Source organism: Gorilla gorilla, chromosome 9 (assembly GCF_029281585.2).
Source record: "Gorilla gorilla gorilla isolate KB3781 chromosome 9, NHGRI_mGorGor1-v2.1_pri, whole genome shotgun sequence".
Taxonomy (NCBI): Eukaryota; Metazoa; Chordata; class Mammalia; order Primates; family Hominidae; genus Gorilla; species Gorilla gorilla.
In genome coordinates this window covers 52,955,698-52,975,062 of record NC_073233.2, presented here as the reverse complement: position 1 = coordinate 52,975,062, position 19,365 = coordinate 52,955,698, and the positions used below count along the sequence as shown (strand labels likewise).

The window sequence follows — 19,365 nt, the reverse complement described above, 5'->3', positions numbered from 1 at the left end:
CACAAGGTCAAGAGATCGAGACCATCCTGGCCAACATGGTGAAACCCTGTCTCTACTAAAAGTACAAAAATTAGCTGGGTGTGGTGGCGGGTGCCTGTCATCGCAGTTACTAGGGAGTCTGAGGCAGGAGAATCACTTAAACCTGGGAGGCAGAGATTGCAGTGAGCTGAGATCGTGTCACTGCAACTCCAGCAACAAGAGCAAAACTCCAAAAAAAAAAAAAAATGACTACAACTGAAGGCCTCTTGTGATTGTAAAGTAGAAGAAATTAGATCTCTGGATACTGAACAGGAGAAAGGAGATTAGACTTTGAAATCATAAATTAGCAAATTTCAAAAAGGGGCCTCCCTGTTTGCCCAGCAAAACATTAAGGATCTATTATTCTGTTGACATGTTAACTTTCTCTAATCTTTATGCTGTCTTTTACAGATGGGCTGATTTCTTTGTCATTCTAGAGCCTTAAAATATTCATACATTTTGATCTATTGATAAATTTCATCACTGGAGATTTATAGAAATAATTCCAAAGAAGGGAGAGCCTTCTATCATTCTACGGCTAGCAGTTCCCTGCTGTTCTGGGCTCTCTCTCCTTCCCTGGTCTGCTCCTACGTCACTATACTACTACCTTTACCATTCCATCATCAAGTGTATACGTTACCCCACAGCACAAAAAGAACAGGCTAGAAAAGAACAGAACAGAATTGCAAGGGCAGAATTGACAACTGGCTTACCATTTCAGCTGTTCAAGGCCTGACTGGTCTTCCTGCACTTCCTAGTAAGATGACTCACGGTACCATTACAGAATTATCTCACGCTAGGTTCAAACCTGATTTCTACCACCGAGTGTGTGGTAGAGGCATGTTTCTCAGAACCCAGAGCCAAGATAAGGTAACAGTCTCCAATTCCCTGTTCTCTCCCCTCCCTCCTTCACCCTTCATTCCAGGCAAGTCTCCTAGGCAAGTGTGTCCCATCCTCCTCCTCTTTTTTTTTTTTTTTTTTGAGGCAGGGTTTCACTGTCTCTCTTGCCCAGACTGGAGTACAGTGGTGTGATCGTGACACACTGCAGACTCGACCTCCTGGGCTCAAGTGAGCCTCCTGCCCCAGCCTCCTGAGCATCTGGGATTGCCAGTGTATGCCACCACTCCCTGCTAATTAAAAAAAATTTTTTGTTTTTTAGAGACAGGGTCTCACTATGTTACCCAGGCTGGTCTCAAACTCCTGGACTTAACCTATCCTCCTGCCCTGGACTTCCAAAGTGCTGAGAGTACAGGTGTGAGCTGCCACACCTGACCTCTTGTTGGTTTAGTCTTTCCAAAGTTTTTTCCATGTGATTGACAGGGGCAAGGTCCATGGTTAGGAGTGAACTGTCCCAGATTTCCCATGGCTGTCACAGTTTTAACACTCAAAGTCCCATGTTCAGGGAAACTCCTCAGTCCTGGGCAAAGCTAAGACTGGTTATCCTACTTCAGGGAAGCACCATCCTACCTCAGGGGAGTGGCTCCATGAGGAGAGTCCTACCAGAATTCAGTGATCGACAGTCAACACCATAATGAGTTCTTGAGTCTTAACATCAATATAAGGAACATCAGGGGTACAGCCCAGGATGATCTTCACTTCTGCTGGCCTTGTTTCTTTTTTACAGTTTTTCCTCTAGTGTGAGGAGATTCCCGCAAGGTTGATGGTTTCAACTCCTGATCTCTTGTGATCCACTCTTCAGTCTAAATAAACATTTCCATAAGAACATGCAGTAGTTTGCTGTCAAACTGAAGCTTAAATCCATATATATACGTACATATTTAAAAAGAACAGTTCTCTAAAGGAAATTTATCTGTAAAGGTGCAACTCTGCCCATAGAATAAGCCACCCTTTCCATGGTCTCACAAAGCAGTCTAGACTCAGCGTTGCAAATATTGCCATTTTCAGATGATGATTTTAGATAAATCTTTGCCGAACTTTCAGGTGTTTTACTCAAAAGTCTCCAGCTTTTGAAAAAAGGAAAATGTCTAGAGCAGTGAAATTAGTTTTAGTTTTTTTCACTGCAATCAAGGTTTCAAAACAATGTAGTTGGCCGGGCGCAGTGGCTCAAGCCTGTAATCCCAGCACTTCGGGAGGCCGAGGTGGGTGGATCACGAGGTCAGGAGATCGAGACCATCCTGGCTAACACGGTGAAACCCCGTCTCTACTAAAAATACAAAAAAATTAGCCGGGCGTGACCGGGCGCAGTGGCTCACGCCTGTAATCCCAGCACTTTGGGAGGCCGAGGCGGGCGGATCACAAGGTCAGGAGATGGAGACCACGGTGAAACCCCATCCCTACTAAAAATACAAAAAATTAGCTGGGCGTGGTAGCGGACGCCTGTAGTCCCAGCTACTCGGGAGGCTGAGGCGGGAGAATGGCGTGAACCCGGGAGGCGGAGCTTGCAGTGAGTCGAGATCGCGCCACTGCACTCCAGCCTGGGTGACAGAGCGAGAATCCTTCTCAAAAAAAAAAGCCGGGCGTGGTGGCGGGCGCATGTAGTCCCAGCTACTCGGGAGGCTGAGGCGGGAGAATGGCGTGAACACAGGAGCCAGAGGTTGCAGTGAGCCAAGATCGCTCCACTGCACTCCAGCCTGGGCGACAGAGCGAGAGTCCGTCTCAAAAAACAAACAAACAAAAACAATGTAGTTATCAGAGTAAAATCTGAATGAGGGCTATAGCTATGCTCCACAAGCCTCTCCAAGGAGAAGCTTTCTTTTTTTTTTTTTTTTGTAGTCCCGAGTAGCTGGGACTACAGGCTCCTGCCACCACGCCTGGCTAATTTTTTGTATTTTTAGTAGAGACGGGGTTTCACCGCGTAGCCAGGATGGTCTCAATCTCCTGACCTCATGAACCGCCCGCCTCGGCCTCCCAAAGTGCTGGGATTACAGGCGTGAGCCACCGCGCCCAGCCTGGGCAGTATTTTCAAAGACTTAGAGGAGATTTTTGTAAAGTGCCAATACATTATTTAAAAAAGGCTAATACTGTAAGGACGTGCTCTTTGAGTTTAATTAAAGTCTTTAAAGGCTGGGACTTTTTTTTTTTTTTTTTTTTTTTTTTTTTTAGACGGAGTCTTGCTCTGTCGCCCAGGCTGGAGTGCAGTGGCACGATCTCTGCTCACTGCAACCTCCGCCTCCTGGGTTCAAGCGATTCTCCTGCCTCAGCCTCCCGAATAGCTGGGGATTACAGGCACCCGCCACCACGACCGGCTAATTTTTGTATTTTTAGTAGAGACGGGGTTTCACCATCTTGACCAGGCTGGTCTCAAACTCCTGACCTCATGATCCACCTGCCTCGGCCTCCCAAAGTCCTGGGCTTACAGGCGTGAGCCACTGCGCCCGGCATTTAAAAAAAAAAATTTAAGATAGGGTCTTGCTCCATAGATCAGGCTGGAGTGCAATGGTGTGATCATGGCTCATTGCAGCCTCCACCTCCCGGGCTCAGGATATCCTTTCATCTTAGCTTCCCGAGTAGCTGGGCCTACAGGCGGGAGCCACCAGGCCCGGCTAACTTTTTGTATTTTTTTTTTTTTTATAGAGACTGGAGTCTCACCATGTTGCCCAGGCTGGTCTTGAACTCCTGGGCTCAAAGCAATCCACCAGCCTCGTCTCCTAAAGTGCTGGAATTATGGACGTGAGCCGCTGCACCCGACCAAACTGGGACTATCTTGTTTCCTTTTTACACCCTTCCTCTCTGAGTAGTGGGGAAGGGTGTAAACCTCCCTAGGAGCAGGTAAGGTAGACTATGATTGCTCACAATTGGTAACCATACTTGCAGTGATCTTTGTGATTTATTGAATCATATCTAGGATGTACATATTAATCCATATTTGTGCTGAGCATATTCATTTATCAACTAAGAGACTACAGAAAAAAGCCATTGTTGTGATGATGAAAATGTCAACACTTTATCAGGTTCTGAACCCAAAGAGACTTTTGCTTATTATGTAAGAAGCACACCTGTGGCTCTAGGCCTTTGGAAGAAAATAAAAGAGAAAAGCAATCCGTGTGCTTTTTTCCCCCCTGCCTTAAGGTCAGGCTACATAATTCTGGGTTTTCCCAGCTTCTCTTGGTCATGCTTTGTGGGGACTAAACTGGAGCTTTTACGTAGACTGTTCATTTTGTTCCTCAGCTTGAATTCTCTCTCTTTTTCTGTCTCTATGATTTTTAATTCCCCTCACTGCTCTGTTAGGAAACTAAGGGTCAAATGAGGTTAACTAATTTGCTCAATTGGGATAAAGAGTGTTGGGAGTCCATAGAACAGTTGCGGGACTATAGTTAGACAACAAGTGTTATTGCGCTATGATTTGATCTTCAACACATTCACGAGAAACTCCAGTTCTCTAAAGAACTTTAACAGCCGGCGACCCACAGAAAATGGCAGAAGTGCAGGCTCTTTTTTAACCCGTGGCTTATGATCTGGGTTTGTTTATTTATGCCTCAGACAGGAGCCGGACCTTGAGTAGGAGTTGAGCTGTTTTTCGGCGCTCGGCTGTGGTTCCTTGAACGATTGCTTGGGCGTTCCTACTTTGATGTCTGGGGCGTTCTTGTATTCGGTGATCTTTTGCGCCGTCTTCTTGCTTGATGTCTCCTGAGCGGCGGCGGCGCCGGGTCGAGGGCTGAGTTATCCGCGAGGCCCCGCGCTCAAGCCGCCTTCTCCTGCCGGTCGGTAGAACGGACCCCTTGCTTTATTCCTGCCTCCTCTTTCTTTTTCCCTGTGGCTCAGCCCGTTCGCTGGACTGCAAACCGAGCTCCCGTCTGCCTTGCAGGTAGGCCCAGGAGGAGCCTGGGAGGCCCAGCCCAGCATCCTTCCGCCGCGGGGTTGAGAAGACCTTGGCGCCGGCGGGTGGGCAGGCTGGCCGGCCGCCGTGACACTGCCAGAGGAGGGGCTACCGGACTGCGTTGAGGGGCGCGGCCGGAGGGGCAGCCCGGAACCGAGGGAGAAGCCGAAAGGAGGGAGAGTTGCTGGGGCTTCCCGGTGTGGTTCTTTAGGGAGGAGATGTTGGGTCTAGGGCACCCCCAGTGTGTGGGGAAAATGGCTTTCCAGGAACCGATAGAGCTTTGCGCACTTTGACCCTCCTTCCTTTCTCCTTTTCCCCCCCACCCCGAAGTCTCCGGGTGTCATGCCTCAATTGCACTGGGGACCCCTACTGAGTCCAGCCTTTGAAGGGACCTTTGAGTAGGTGGAGGCTTATGGAACAAGGCCCTCTGGCTCTTCTGAGCGAAGTGTTATGTTCTCGCCTTTTTCTGGGTGGGTAAACTGAGGCTGATGTCTGGGACGTGACTTCCCCACATATCCCCAACAGATCATTAAATTCACTGTAAGTCACTTTTTGTCGTTTACCAATTCCCTTCCCCCCAGTTACCAGTCAAGTTATGAAAACAGTGAGTTATTGTTTGATCGTCTGTGATCTCCCTTTTCCTAGGAATATAGACTGTTAGGAATATAGATCCTGTCACTAGAGGCTTCAGAAGTAAAGGAACCATGTGGTTTCTTGGCTGTTTTGCTTTTCAAAGTCTGTATCATTTTAACTAGTGTAGCAATGACAGGTTCTTTTTGTTTCTTGATAACCTTGTTGTCTACTTTGTTTCCTGATAACCTTGTTGTCTACATTGTTTCCTGGTTGATTTATCCTCCTTCTCCCCAACCTCTTTGGAAATCTTACAACTATGGTGTTTGTGGTTAGAGGTTAGAGTCTAGTAGAGGATGGTCAAGACTTTGAAGGCAAACGCTTGTCCTGTGAGGGTCTGCTTTCTGGGGAGTATCCAATGGAAACCCAAGGAGTCTGTCTCTTTTTTTTTTTTTAAGACAGCCTCGCTCTGTCGCCCAAACTGAGTGCAGTGGCGCGATTTTGGCTCACTGCAACCTCTGCCTCCCGGGTTCAAGCGATTCCTCTGCCTCAGACTCCCGAGTAGCTGGAAGTACCGGCGCGCACCACCACACTCGGCTAATTTTTGTATTTGTAGTAAAGACGGGGTTTCATCATGTTGGCCAGGCTGGTCTTGAACTCCTGGCCTCAAGTGATTCGTCCACGTCGGCCTCTCAAAGTGCTGGAATTACAGGCATCCACCGCGCCCGCCCAGTTTTGTTGTATTTGATTAGTAGTTTGGTCACTGCACATACAACAGCTAAAAAAGGCTGTGTGTAGAAATCATTCAAATATTGAGATATTTAAATGAAAGGTTAACGCTTTGGGAACTCCTTTGTGGTTCCCTTTTCCTTCCCAGCTTGGAAAGTCTGGGGACTAAGTCTGTTATTTTCATCGGATTCAGTGTCATGATCCTAATTTGTGTCACTTCATTCTTGGGAAAAAAAAAAAATTCAGCCTGTCGGGCGCAGTGGCTCACTCCTGTAATCCCAGCACTTTGGGAGGCCAAGGCAGGTGGATCACCTGAGGTCGGAAATTCGAGACCAGCCTGACTAACGTGGAGAAACCTAAAAATTCAAAATTAGCCGGGCGTGGTGGCGCATGCCTGTAATCCCAGCTACTTGGGAGGCTGAGGCAGGAGAATCACTTGAACTCGGGAGGCGGAGGTTGCGGTGAGCCGAGATCGCGCCGTTGCACTCCAGCCTGGGCAACAAGAGCGAAACTCCGTCTCAAAAAAAAAAAAAAAAAAATCAGTCTTGAGGTCATTCTGGGTTGGATAAGTTTCCAAAGTATGTAGAATCAGTAAGAGAGCGTTTTTTTGTGTGTGTGTTTTTTGAGACGGAGTCTTGCTTTGTCCCCCAGGCTGGAGTGCAGTGGTGCGATCTCGGCTCACTGCAACCTTCTCCGCCTCCCAGGTTCAAGCAGTTCTCTGCCTCAGCCTCCCGAGTAGCTGGGATTACAGGCGCCGCCACCACGCCCAGCTAATTTATTGTATTTTTAGTAGAGATGGTGTTTCACAGTCTCGGCCAGGCTGGTCTTAAACCCCTGACCTCGTGATCCACCTGCCTTGGCCTCCCAAAGTGCTGGGATTACAGGTGTGAGCCACCGCGCCCGGCCAAGAGAGTGGTTTTAAGGGTGCAGAGATTCAGTTCCTAGTCCTTGAGTGGAAACTGTACAAGGCCACATTCTCCCACTATTTTAGTATTCTCATGTGAGTTTTGGAAAGATTACTGTTCCTTTAATTTTTTGTGTGAGGTCAGCAAGATTTAAATGAAGGGCCCTTAATCATAAGCAATTTCGTAGTTACGCGACCTCAGTGCTCCCAGAAAGGGATTAATGAAGAGCCACCAGACTATCTTTATGGAGAATCTAGATTGGGAAGTTAAGCTAAGAATGTGCATTTTTGAAAAAGTTTTTATGGTAGAAGAGAATGTATATCAGAGGAAAGCATGTAGAGAAGAAAGCAACATTGTCCACTGGGAATTGATAAGTTCTGCGTAGAATTTAGAGTTATAAGGACTATCTCATTGGCTCCTAATGAATGCTAAATAACAAATGGAAATTGCTGTGAGTGTCATGAAGCAGTCTTAGGAATATTTTATTATGTTTCTGCAGGAAATAATTGGCAGAGGCTTAAGTTGAATTGAGGCCAAGAAATTTGGTGGTGTTGATGGGAGGTTACAGGGATAGAGCTTATCAACTTAATCAACTTATCTCATGCTTTGTGATAGAAGTTCATTCAGCTTTTTTTCTTTTTCTTTTTCTTTTTTTTTTTTTTTTGAGATGGAGTCTCACTCTGCCGCCCAGGCTGGAGTGCAGTGGCACGATCTCAGTTCACTGCAACCTCCACTTCCCGGATTGAAGCAATTCTCGTGCCTCAGCCCTCCTGTGTAGCTGGGATTACAGGCGCGTGCCACCATGCCCGGCTAATTTTTTGTATTTTCACTCAGCTTTTAACTTAACTTGGTTAAATCTTGTGGTGTTCTGTCAATGTTAGATTGGGTTCTCTGTTGACATTTCCTTTAAAAACTGGACGGGTTCAGAATGTGACTGAATTCTGTCTTTTAGTAAGAAAGTTCTTGGAGATGATTAAAGATTTGAACTTCTAGAACTTAAGCTGGAACAGAGTTATGTATATCACTTGAAAAAGATTAGTTATGTATATCGTTAGAAAACAATTGATTATTTTTATTAATAAAGTAGTAATTTAATTTAATTTTTTTTTTTTTAAGAGATGAGGTCTCCGTATGTTGCTCAGGCTGGACTCAAAACTCCTGGGCTCAAGTAGCCCTGCCCAATAGCTGGAACTACAGGTGCATGCACCTGGCTTACATTTTTTTAAATTAATTTTTTTTTTGAGACGGAGTCTTGCTCTGTCACCAGGCTGCAGGCAGTAGCGCAATCTTGGCTCGCTGCAACCTCTGCCTCCTGGGTTCAAGCAATTCCCATGCCTCAGCCTCCCGAGTAGCTGGGACTACAGGTGCGCACCACCACACCCAGCTAATTTTTTGTATTTTAGTAGAAACGGGGTTTCACCGTGTTGGCCAGGATGGTCTCTATCTCCTGACCTTGTGATCTGCCCACCTCGGCCTCCCAAAGTGCTGGGATTACAGGCATGAGCCACCGCGCTCGGCCATACATTTTTATACTGTATAATTTTCACAATATTTTCAATATGTGTTAGGAAACTTATAAAACTTTTGTTTTGATCATGTAGCTTTATGGTGCTTATTAATATCAAATCCAAACATTATGGTCCTCAAGCATATTGGTGAATGTTGTCTGTTTAAGTTGACAATTTTTAGACCAGGCGCGGTGGCTCACGCCTGTAATCCCAGCACTTTGGGAGGTGAAGGTGGGTGGATCATGAGGTCAGGAGATTGAGACCATCCTGGCTAACACGGTGAAACCCCTTCTCTACTAAAAAATACAAAAAAAATTAGCGGGGAATGGTGGTGGGCGCCTGTAGTCCCAGTTACTTGGGAGACTGAGGCAGGAGAATGGCGAGAACCCGGGAGGCGGAGCTTGCAGTTAGCCGAGTTAGCACCACTGCACTCCAGCCTGGGCGACAGAGGGAGACTCTGTCTCAAAAAAAAAAAAAAAAAAAAAAAAAGTTGACAATTTCTCTCACACTTCCAGTTTATCTCACTCTTAAAGGAATAAGAGAAAATGTTTTGTTGTTAGCACAGAGAGGTGTCTTTTTCTAAGATATGCCTCAGCCTTGATAGAGTTATTTTGGAGTGGAATCCGCATTTTTTTGCCCAGTGGTTTGGTTTACCCCCAAAAAACTTAGGTTCCTTTAATCACAGTCATTCTTGTTTCATTCTCCAATTGTTCCTCATAAACTCAGAGAGAGCTTTCAGTGTCTTAATTTCTGTTTGTACAGAAATGCTGTGGTACAGCCTGTCCTGTGGTTTGGGGTCATTTATATTTTATCTTTTCAGGCTCCCCCAAGTTAATATGATCAATTTTTTTTTGCACAGCTAAAATTAGTTACTGATGGATAAAAATTTTATGATTAGTTATTGTCAGCATGTATTTATGTGTCCAGTAGTATGTGGCAGCCTGCCAATGTAATGTAAGGAGAAAATAGATTAAGTAATCAGGAGATCTGGGTTTAAGCCCTAGATTTACTACCTGAGAAGTCTTGTACAAATTATTTAAGGAGGCTGTAGGGAAGGTTAATGTCCTTTATTGAGCATTTACTGTGTCATGTTCTTTACATGTGTTATTTCATTTAATACTTGTAAGAGTCCTTTAGAGTAGATGTTAATTTCCCCATAGAGATACTATTTTTCCATTTTTTTGTTGAAGTCCAGTGACAGTAAATAATTTAACCAAGATCACACAGTAGGTATAGTAGAGCTGTGATTCAAATCAAAGGCTTTGAATGCTTTTCTGAGTCTGTATTTAAAGAATGGAAAAGTAAAACATCCATCATAATACTTTTTTTTTTTTTTTTGAGATGGAGTTTCGCTCTTGTTGCCCAATCTGGTGTGCAATGGCGCGATCTCGGCTCACTGCATCCTCCGCCTCGTGGGTTCAAGCGATTCTCCTGCCTCAGCCTCCCTAGTAGCTGGGACTACAGGCATGTGGCTGGCTAATTTTTGTACTTTTTTTTAGTAGAGACGGGTTTTCACCATGTTGGTCAGGCTGGTCTCGAACTCCTGACTTCAGGTGATCCACCTGCCTTGGCCTACCAAAGTGCTGGGAATACAGGTATGAGCCACCGTGCCCGGCCCATCATAATACTTAAGTTGATTACATTGAGAAAAAGTATGTGAAAATGCTTTAAAAGGATAAAGTACTCTTCAATTGTTAACTTCTATGCTATTTTACAACAACAATGAACAGATGTTATTTAAGTTCTTGGGCAACTTGCTACTTTCTGTTTTTTTTTTTTGAGATGGAGTCTTGCTCTGTCATCCAGACTGGAGTGCAGCTGCGCTATCTTGGCTCATTGCAACCTGCGCCTCCCAGGTTCAAGTGATTCCCCCTCCTCAGCTTCCTGAGTAGCTGGGATTACAGACGCGCGCCACCAGGCCCAGCTAATTTTGTATTTTTAGTAGAGACCAGGTTTCACCATGTTGGCCAGGCTGGTCTTGAACCCCTGACCTCAAGTCATCTGCCCAACTTGGCCTGTCAAAGTTCTGTGATTACATGCATGAGCCACAGCACCCATCCTCCTTCTATTTCTTTTCTAACTTATTTTTTGTCTCTTCCTCTGCTCTTAGGGTTAATAATCTTCACTTCTCTACCTAAATTTTTTTCTTCATTGTGTGTTGTTTTGGTACCATGTTTTTTTCTGAGGTCAGAAATATTCCCATCAGACGTTGTGGAGCTATTTCTTGATTGTGACTGTGTGTTTCAACCCTTACCTATGAAGATGTTTGTTCATCTAGCAAATATTTATTGAAGACTCATTAGATGTTGGGATACAAAGGTAGACATAGGTGTTCTTATGGTCTCCTTATGGAGTTTATTCCAGTGGGGAGCATAGGTATTTGATAAATACTGAAATTTAGACTGAAACAAGTATTCTGAAGGAAATAAACAAGGGCTGACAGAGGGAAGAAGGAGTGAGGCGAGCCCTGGGTATTTACAGGGATTGGAGTCTTCAGTCATAGCATCCTTAATCCCCTTGAAAAGTTGGAATCACAAATCATAATTGCGTAAATTTAAGTTTCCTTGCTGCCATCTAAGTCTTCATTTAAGATTGATTGCTACGTGTAATATTTGTCTGATATTTAATGTATGATAATACTGGGTTTTACATAGTCAAGGATAACTAGGACTTATAAATATCTAGCATGCTTGACTAATGAGTTTAATTTTTTACTTTTTTTTTGTGGCAGGGTCTCACTCTGTGGCCCAGGCTGGAGTGCAGTGGTGCAGTCTCGGCTCACTGCAGCCTCCACCTCCTGGGTTCAAGCTATTCTCGTGCCTCAGCCTCCCGAGTAGCTGGGACTACAGGTGTGTGCCACCACGTCCGGCTAATTTTTGTATTTTGAGTAGAGATGGGGTTTCACCATGTTGGCCAGGCAGATCTCGAACTCCTGACTTTAGGTGATCTGCCCACCTTGGCCTCCCAACATGTTGGGATTATAGGCGGGAACCACTGTGCCTGACCTGAAGTTGCGTTTCTTTAAAATGAGCTGAAGCAAATTTTACATTTCATGATTTCATCACTTATTTCTGCTCTCTAGAATAGATCATAGGTATAATACCTATAGTATAATGAAGCATCTGAAATTTTGCTGAGTTGGAGAGGATTAATAAGCACATTTGATTTGCAGAGAAAATTGGAGTATTTTATTCAGGTGACCACTGAAAACAGGACAGAAAAATATCTCTCCCCAGACTTGTGAATAGCAGCATAGTGGCACTGAGTCCTGGAGCCAAGCAGCCTGGTTCAAATTCCAGCACCCCTGCTTACTAGCTGTACAACTTGGGCAAGTTACTTAGTCTCTCTATGCCTCTCCTCATCTGTAAAATACCATACAGTTGTTGTAAGAACTAAATTAGTTAATATGTATAAAGCATTTAAAACAGCACTAGGTGCTGTATATGCCAGTTGTTAGTAACCATGTTATTATAACAAAATAAAGTTTTCCAAAAGAACACATGATAATGATTCTTAGATTGAAGTTTAGATGCTTTGGGAAAACTTTAATAGGGAATAGGAAGTTAAAACAGCATATATGTCCCTCTTTCCCCGCAGTACCCTTCAAAATAAAGTAAAAGGATATAGGTTCAAATCCTAGCTAGGAAAAAAAAAAGTAAAAAGATGGATCTTTATTTTTAATTAAAAAATTATTTTTTTATTATTTTTTGGAGACAGTCTTGCTCTGGTGCGGTGGCACAATCTTGGCTCACTGCAGCCTCTGCCTCCTGGGTTCAAGCGATTCTTGTGCCTCAGCCTCCCGAGTAGCTGGGATTACAGGTGTGTGCCACCACACCTGGCTAATTTTTGTATTTCTTTTAGTAGAGTCAGAGTTTTGCCATGTTGGCCAGGCTTGTCTTGAACTCTGGCCTCAAGTGATCTGCCCACCTCGATCTCCCTAAGTGCTGGAATTACAGGTGTGAGCCAGTGCGTCCAGTTTTAAAAATCATTATTATTTTCGGCTGGGTGCAGTGGCTAATGCCTGTAATCCCAGCACTTTGGGAGGCCGAGGCAGGTGGATCACCTGAGGTTGGGAGTTCATGACCAGCCTGACCAACGTGGAGAAACCCTGTCTCTGCTAAAAATACAAATTAGCTGGGTGTGGTGGTGCATGCCTGTAATCTCAGCTACTGGGGAGGCTGAGGCAGGAGAATAGCTTGAACCCGGGAGGCGGAGGTTGTGGTGAGCTGAGATCATGCCATCGCATTCCAGCCTGGGCAACAAGAGCGAAACTCCATTTCAAAAAAAAAAAAAATTATTGTTATTTTCCAATTATAAAAGTCTTTATGCCTGGTGTGGTGGCCCACACCTTTAAACCCAGCAATTTGGGAAGCTAGGATTATATATATATATAAATATATACATATATATAAATATATATATTATATATAAATATGTATATATTATATATAAATATATACATATATATAAATATATATATAAATATATATATTATATATATAATATATATATAAATATATATATATTTATATATAATATATATAATAAATATATATATATATTTATTTTTTTTTTGAGACGGAATCTTGCTGTGTCACCCAGGCTGGAGTGCAGTGGCATGATCTCAGCTCACTGCAACCTCCGCCTCCTTGGTTCAAGTGATTCTCCTGCCTCAACCTCCTGAGTAGCTGGGACTACAGGCGTGTGCCATCACGCCTGGCTAATTTTTGTATTTTTAGTAGAGTCGGGCTTTCACCATGTTAGCCAGGATGGTCTCGATCTCCTGACCTCGTGGTCCACCTGCCTCGGCCTCCCAAAGTGCTGGAATTACAGGTGTGAGGCACCATGCCCAGTCTTTTTTTTCTTTTCTTTGAAGACAGAGTCTCACTCTGTCGCCCAGGCTGGAGTACAGTAAGTGGTGTGATCTCAGCAACCTCTACCTCCCAGGTTCAAGCGATTCTCCTGCCTCAGCCTCCTGAGTAGCTGGGTTTATAAGCACCCACCACCTCATCCAGCTAATTTTTGTATTTTTAGTAGAGATAGGGTTTCACCATGTTGGCCAGTCTGGTCTTGAACTCCTGACCTCAGGTGATCCACCTGTCTCAGCCTCCCAAAGTGTTGGGATTACAGGTGTTAGCCACTGAGCCTGGCAACAATTTTTTAAAATTAGCTGGAAATGGTGGTGCATGCCTGTATTTCCAGCTGCTTGGGAGGCTGAGGCAGGAGGACTGCCTGAACCTAGGAGATCAAGGCTGCAGTGAGCCAAGATCACACCACTGCACTCCATCCTGGGCATCATCATGGCAAGACCCTGTCTCAGAAAAATTAAAAAAAAAATTCTTTCTAGTGATTATAGCAGAGTGTGTATTTTTCAGTCATTCATTTGTTTTTTGTTTGTTTTTTTTTTTCTTTTTTTTATTATTATTATACTTCAAGTTTTAGGGTACATGTGCACAATGTGCAGGTTAGTTACATATGTATGCATGTGCAATGCTGGTGTGCTGCACCCATTAACTCATCATTTAGCATTAGGTATATCTCCTAATGCTATCCCTCGCCCCTCCCCCCACCCCACAACAGTCCCCAGAGTGTGATGTTCCCCTTCCTGTGTCCATGTGTTCTCATTGCTCAATTCCCACCTATGAGTGAGAACATGTGATGTTTGGTTTTTTGTCCTTGCAATAGTTTACTGAGAATGATGATTTCCAATTTCATCCATGTCCCTACAAAGGACATGAACTCATCATTTTTTATGGCTGCATAGTATTCCATGGTGTATATGTGCCACATTTTCTTAATCCAGTCTATCATTGTTGGACATTTGGATTGGTTCCAAGTCTTTGCTGTTGTGAATAGTGCCACAGTAAACATACATGTGCATGTGTCTTTATAGCAGCATGATTTATAGTCCTTTGGGTATATACCCAGTAATAGGATGGCTGGGTCAAATGGTATTTCTAGTTCTAGATCCCTGAGGAATCGCCACACTGACTTCCACAATGGTTGAACTAGTTTACAGTCCCACCAACAGTGCAAAAGTGTTCCTATTTCTCCACATCCTCTCCAGCACCTGTTGTTTCCTGACTTTTTAATGATTGCCATTCTAACTGGTGTGAGATGGTATCTCATTGTGGTTTTGATTTGCATTTCTCTGATGGCCAGTGATGGTGAGCATTTTTTCATGTGTTTTTTGACTGCATAAATGTCTTCTTTTGAGAAGTGTCTGTTCATGTCCTTTGCCCACTTTTTGATGGGGTTGTTTGTTTTTTTCTTGTAAATTTGTTTGAGTTCATTGTAGATTCTGGATATTAGCCCTTTGTCAGATGAGTAGGTTGTGAAAATTTTCTCCCATTTTGTAGGTTGCCTGTTCACTCTGATGGTAGTTTCTTTTGCTGTGCAGAAGCTCTTTAGTTTAATTAGATCCCATTTGTCAATTTTGGCTTTTGTTGCCATTGCTTTTGGTGTTTTAGACATGAAGTCCTTGCCCATGCCTATGTCCTGAATGGTAATGCCTAGGTTTTCTTCTAGGGTTTTTATGGTTTTAGGTCTAACGTTTAAGTCTTTAATCCATCTTGAATTAATTTTTGTATAAGGTGTAAGGAAGGGATCCAGTTTCAGCTTTCTCCATATGGCTAGCCAGTTTTCCCAGCACCATTTATTAAATAGGGAATCCTTTCCCCATTGCTTGTTTTTCTCAGGTTTGTCGAAGATCAGATAGTTGTAGATATGCGGCGTTATTTCTGAGGGCTCTGTTCTGTTCCATTGATCTATATCTCTGTTTTGGTACCAGTACCATGCTGTTTTGGTTACTGTAGCCTTGTAGTATAGTTTGAAGTCAGGTAGCGTGATGCCTCCAGCTTTGTTCTTTTGGCTTAGGATTGACTTGGCGACAGTCATTCATTTGATAAATGTTTGTTGCATGTGTATTCCTTCAGTAGGCAGTGAGGATACCATAATGCTTCGTATTATGTACTATGGCTTTTTTTTTTTTTGAGTTATGAAATATCCCTGTGAGGCCTTTTACAACTATTTCTTGATTGTGATTCTGCATCTCAATTCTTACCTTTTCAGACTTTTGTTTATCTAGCAAATATTGGTTCTGATCAGAACCAGTCCTTATTGAATGCTTTGTGCCAGGTACTGTAGTAAGCGCTTTGCATTGATTCTTTTCATTCCAACTAACAACCTTATGGCATAAGTACTCTTATTCTTCTCATTTTATTGATGTAGCAGTTGTGGCACAGAGAAGTTAAGCAATTTGCCCAAGGTATATAGCTAGCAAATGTCAGAACCAGGATTTGCGTCCAAACAACCTGGCTCCACATTCCCCTGCTCTTAACCTCTAAGTTATACTGATTCTTAACTACTAAACACTTTAAAACACTAGGTCGATATAGTGAGACTAGAGTGGAAAAATAGATGTCCATGCCTGTATGGAGATTATAGTCCAGAGGAAAGAGAGACAGTAAACAAATAATTATACCAATAAACATATAATTGCAGTGTGTGCCAAACCTATGACAGAAGAATAAAAAGAGATTATAGTAGGGGAACCTGAATTAAACTGGAGGTTTGAGAAATATTTTTCTGAAGAAGTGATAGTTAAGCAGAGACTAGAAGGATAGAAAGGGAAGGGAATAGCATGTATGAAATTCTCAGGATGGGAGAGAGCTTGACACATTTGAGAAACTGGAAGAAGGTTGATATGGTTGGAATACAGTGAACAGTAGGGGATGGAGGAAAGAGGCATAGAATGATAGAATGAGGATAGAGACTTAGGCAGGACTATGTCAAGGCTTTTGGATTTTTTTTTTTTTTTTTTTTTTTTTTGAGACAGGGTCTCTGTTCCCCAGGCTAGCATGCAGTGGTGTGATCACAGCTCTCTGTAGTCTTGATCTTCTAGGCTCAAGGATCCTCCCACCTCGGCTTCCCAAGTAGCTGGGACTACAGGCATCCACCACCATGCCTAGGTAATTTTTGATTATTTGTAGAGACAAAGCCTCACTATGTTGCCTAGGCTGATCTCAAACTCCTGGACTCAAGAACTCCTTCCCCACATTGGCCTCTCTTAGTGGTGAAATTACAGGCATGAACTACCACACCCAGCAAGGCTTTTGGATTTTTTTTTTTTTTTTGGACGGAGTTTTGCTCTGTCGCCCAGGCTGGAGTGCAGTGGTGTGGTCTCGGCTCAGTGCGATTTCTGCCTCCTGGGTTCAAGCGATTCTCCTGCCTCAGCCTCCTGAGTAGCTGGCACTACAGGCACGTGCCACTACATGTGGGTAATTTTTTATTTATGTATTTATTTATTTATTTTTCGAGAGGAAGTCTCGCACTGTCACCCAGGCAGTAGTGCAGTGGCGCGATCTCGGCTTGCTGCAAGCTCTGCCTCCGGGCTCATGTCATTATCCTGCCTTAGCCTCCCAAGTAGCTGGGACTACAGGCGCCTACCACCACACCAGGCTAATTTTTTGTATTTTTAGTAGAAACGGGGTTTCATGTGTTAGCCAGGATGGTCTCGATCTCCTGACTTCGTGATCTGCCTGCCTTGGCATCCCAAAGTGCTGGGATTACAGGTGTGAGCCACTGCGCCTGGCCTAATTTTTTCATTTTTAGTAGCGATGGGGTTTCACCATGTTGGCCAGCTGGTCTTGAACTTCTGACCTCAGGTGATATACCTGCTTTGGCCTCCCAAAGTCCCGGGATTACAGGCGTGAGCCACTGTACCTGGCTGGCTTTTGGATTTTTATCCTGAGTATAATTAGAAGATTTTGAAGGTTTTAAGCATGAGTATCATGACCTTATATATGATTTTAAAATGTTACTCTGGGGCCGGGCGCGGTGGCTCATGCTTGTAATCCTAGCACTTTGGGAGGCTGAGGCGGGTGGATTGCTTGAGCTCAGGAGTTTGAGACCAGCATGGGTGACATGGTAAGATCCCATCTCTACAAAAAGTACAAAAAAATTAGCTGGGTGCGGTGGCTCACACCTGTGCTTCCAGCTACTCAAGAGGCTAAGGTGGGAGGATCATCTGGTCTGGGGAGGTTGAGGCTGCAGTTAGCTTAAACCATGATACTGCACTCCAGGCCGGGTGACAGAGCAAGGCTCTGTCTCCAAAACAACAATAACAACAGCAACACCCCATTACTGTGGGTACATTGTGGGGAGGGGTTTGGAAAGAGAAGAAATCGGGGAAGTATGGTTAGGAAGTATTGCAGTGGTCCAGGCAAAAGGCGATGATGGTTTGGATTAGACTGTAGGCAGTGGAGATAGAAGTAGAAAGATTCAGTAGATATTTTAGAATTAGGACAGGCAAGACTTAATGGATTGGATGTGTGGGAAGAAGAAGGTGTCAAGTATGATTCCAGATTTTTGGCCTGAGCTTCTGGGTAGATGAAGGTGGTGTTTCTGAGATGGAAACATTGGAGGAGGAGCAGATTTGGATTAGAGTTGGGGAGTGGAATGAAGACCTCAGTTTTAGTCATGCTAAGTGTGAGATGCCTGTGAAAACATACAAGTGTAGATATCAAGTAAGTAGTCTTTAGGCTGATTCACAAAAGTGGCGCTGGAGAGAAATCTGGATGGTATTAGTATATAGATGGTATTTACAACCAAGGGAAATGGATGAGATCTCTTAGAGAACAAGTATAGAGTAGGAGGAGAAGACCACACTCCAAGGAATTCAAGAGAAAATGTAAGAGCTTGTTATTAGAGAAACCAACATAGGAACATATTTCGGGAAGGGAGTAATCACTGTACATTGTTGGATTTATCAACACAGAGATCATTGGTGATTATAGCAAGAACAATATTGGAGGAAAGTAGGGCCAGAAGCTAAATTGAATTGGGTTTAAGGCATGGGAAGGGACGAAGTGGAGATGGTCTGTGTATTTTGATTATTGACATGTGTAGGCTGGGCGTGGTGACTCACGCCTGTAATCCCAGCAATTTGGGAGGCTGAGGCAGGCAGATCACATGAGGTCAGGAGTTCAAGACCAGCCTGGCCAACATGGTGAAACCCTGTCTCTACTAAAAATACTAAAGTTAGCCAGGCGTGGTGGTGCACACCTGTAATCCCAGCTCCTCAGGAGGCTGAGGCAGGAGAATCACTTGAACTGGGGAGGCGGAGGATACAGTGAGCTGATATTGTGTCACTGCACTCCAGCCTGGGTGACAGAACAAGAATCCATCTCAAAACAAAACATGTCTGTTTCCTCATAAGAAGCATACTCTAAGACAGTAAGATCCGTGAAGATAGGATCTGTACCTTTCCATTTTTTGTATTCTTGGCTGCTTAGCTTGGTATCTTGCCAGGATGTTGTATTAAGAGAGAAAAGGGTGAAAGCATGAAGATATTTGCAAAATGGTGAGAGTAATGATTCTCTGGCCTTTTTATGTTGGCCTTAAGGGTTTATCTACTTTTTATGTACTTACTTACTTAATTTATTTATTTATTGAGATGGAGTTTTGCTCTTGTTGCCCAGGCTGGAGTGCAATGGCGTGATCTCGGCTCACCACAACCTCTGCCTCCCGGGTTCAAGTGATTCTTCTGCCTCAGCTTCCCGAGTAGCTGGGATTACAGGCATGCACCACCACGCATGGCTAATTTTGTATTTTTATTAGAGATGGGGTTTCTCCATGTTGGTCAGGCTGGTCTCGAACTCCTGACCTCAGGTGATTCTCCTGCCTCAGCCTCCCAAAGTGCTGGGATTACAGGCGTGAGCCACCATGCCCAGCCCTTTTTATGTACTTTTAAAATTTGCTATGTTTAGCCTTTCTTTTTTCACCTCCCTACTGAATGGGTCTTTGTATTTTGGTATTACTGGCTTTTAAAGTTCATTCCTTATCTTTTTTTTTTTTT

The 19,365-nt window shown here is 43.8% G+C and overlaps 1 protein-coding gene across 14 annotated transcripts in view; it reads left to right on the top strand.

Annotated features, from left to right (window-relative positions):
* Nucleotides 1-3,519: 3,519 nt before the first annotated feature.
* The window catches only part of AMBRA1 (autophagy and beclin 1 regulator 1), a 205,014-nt gene continuing 189,168 nt past the window's right edge, over nucleotides 3,520-19,365 (top strand). For 9 of the 14 annotated variants that reach the window (XM_055354805.2, XM_055354804.2, XM_055354803.2 and 6 more), the window contains exon 1: nucleotides 4,557-4,783. The gene's annotated coding sequence lies outside the window, so the exon portion shown is untranslated. Of the gene's footprint in view, nucleotides 3,748-4,527; nucleotides 4,784-19,365 lie in introns of those variants that run through there. The other 5 variants (XM_019037128.3, XM_019037127.3, XM_055354792.2 and 2 more) reach the window with 4 other exon arrangements.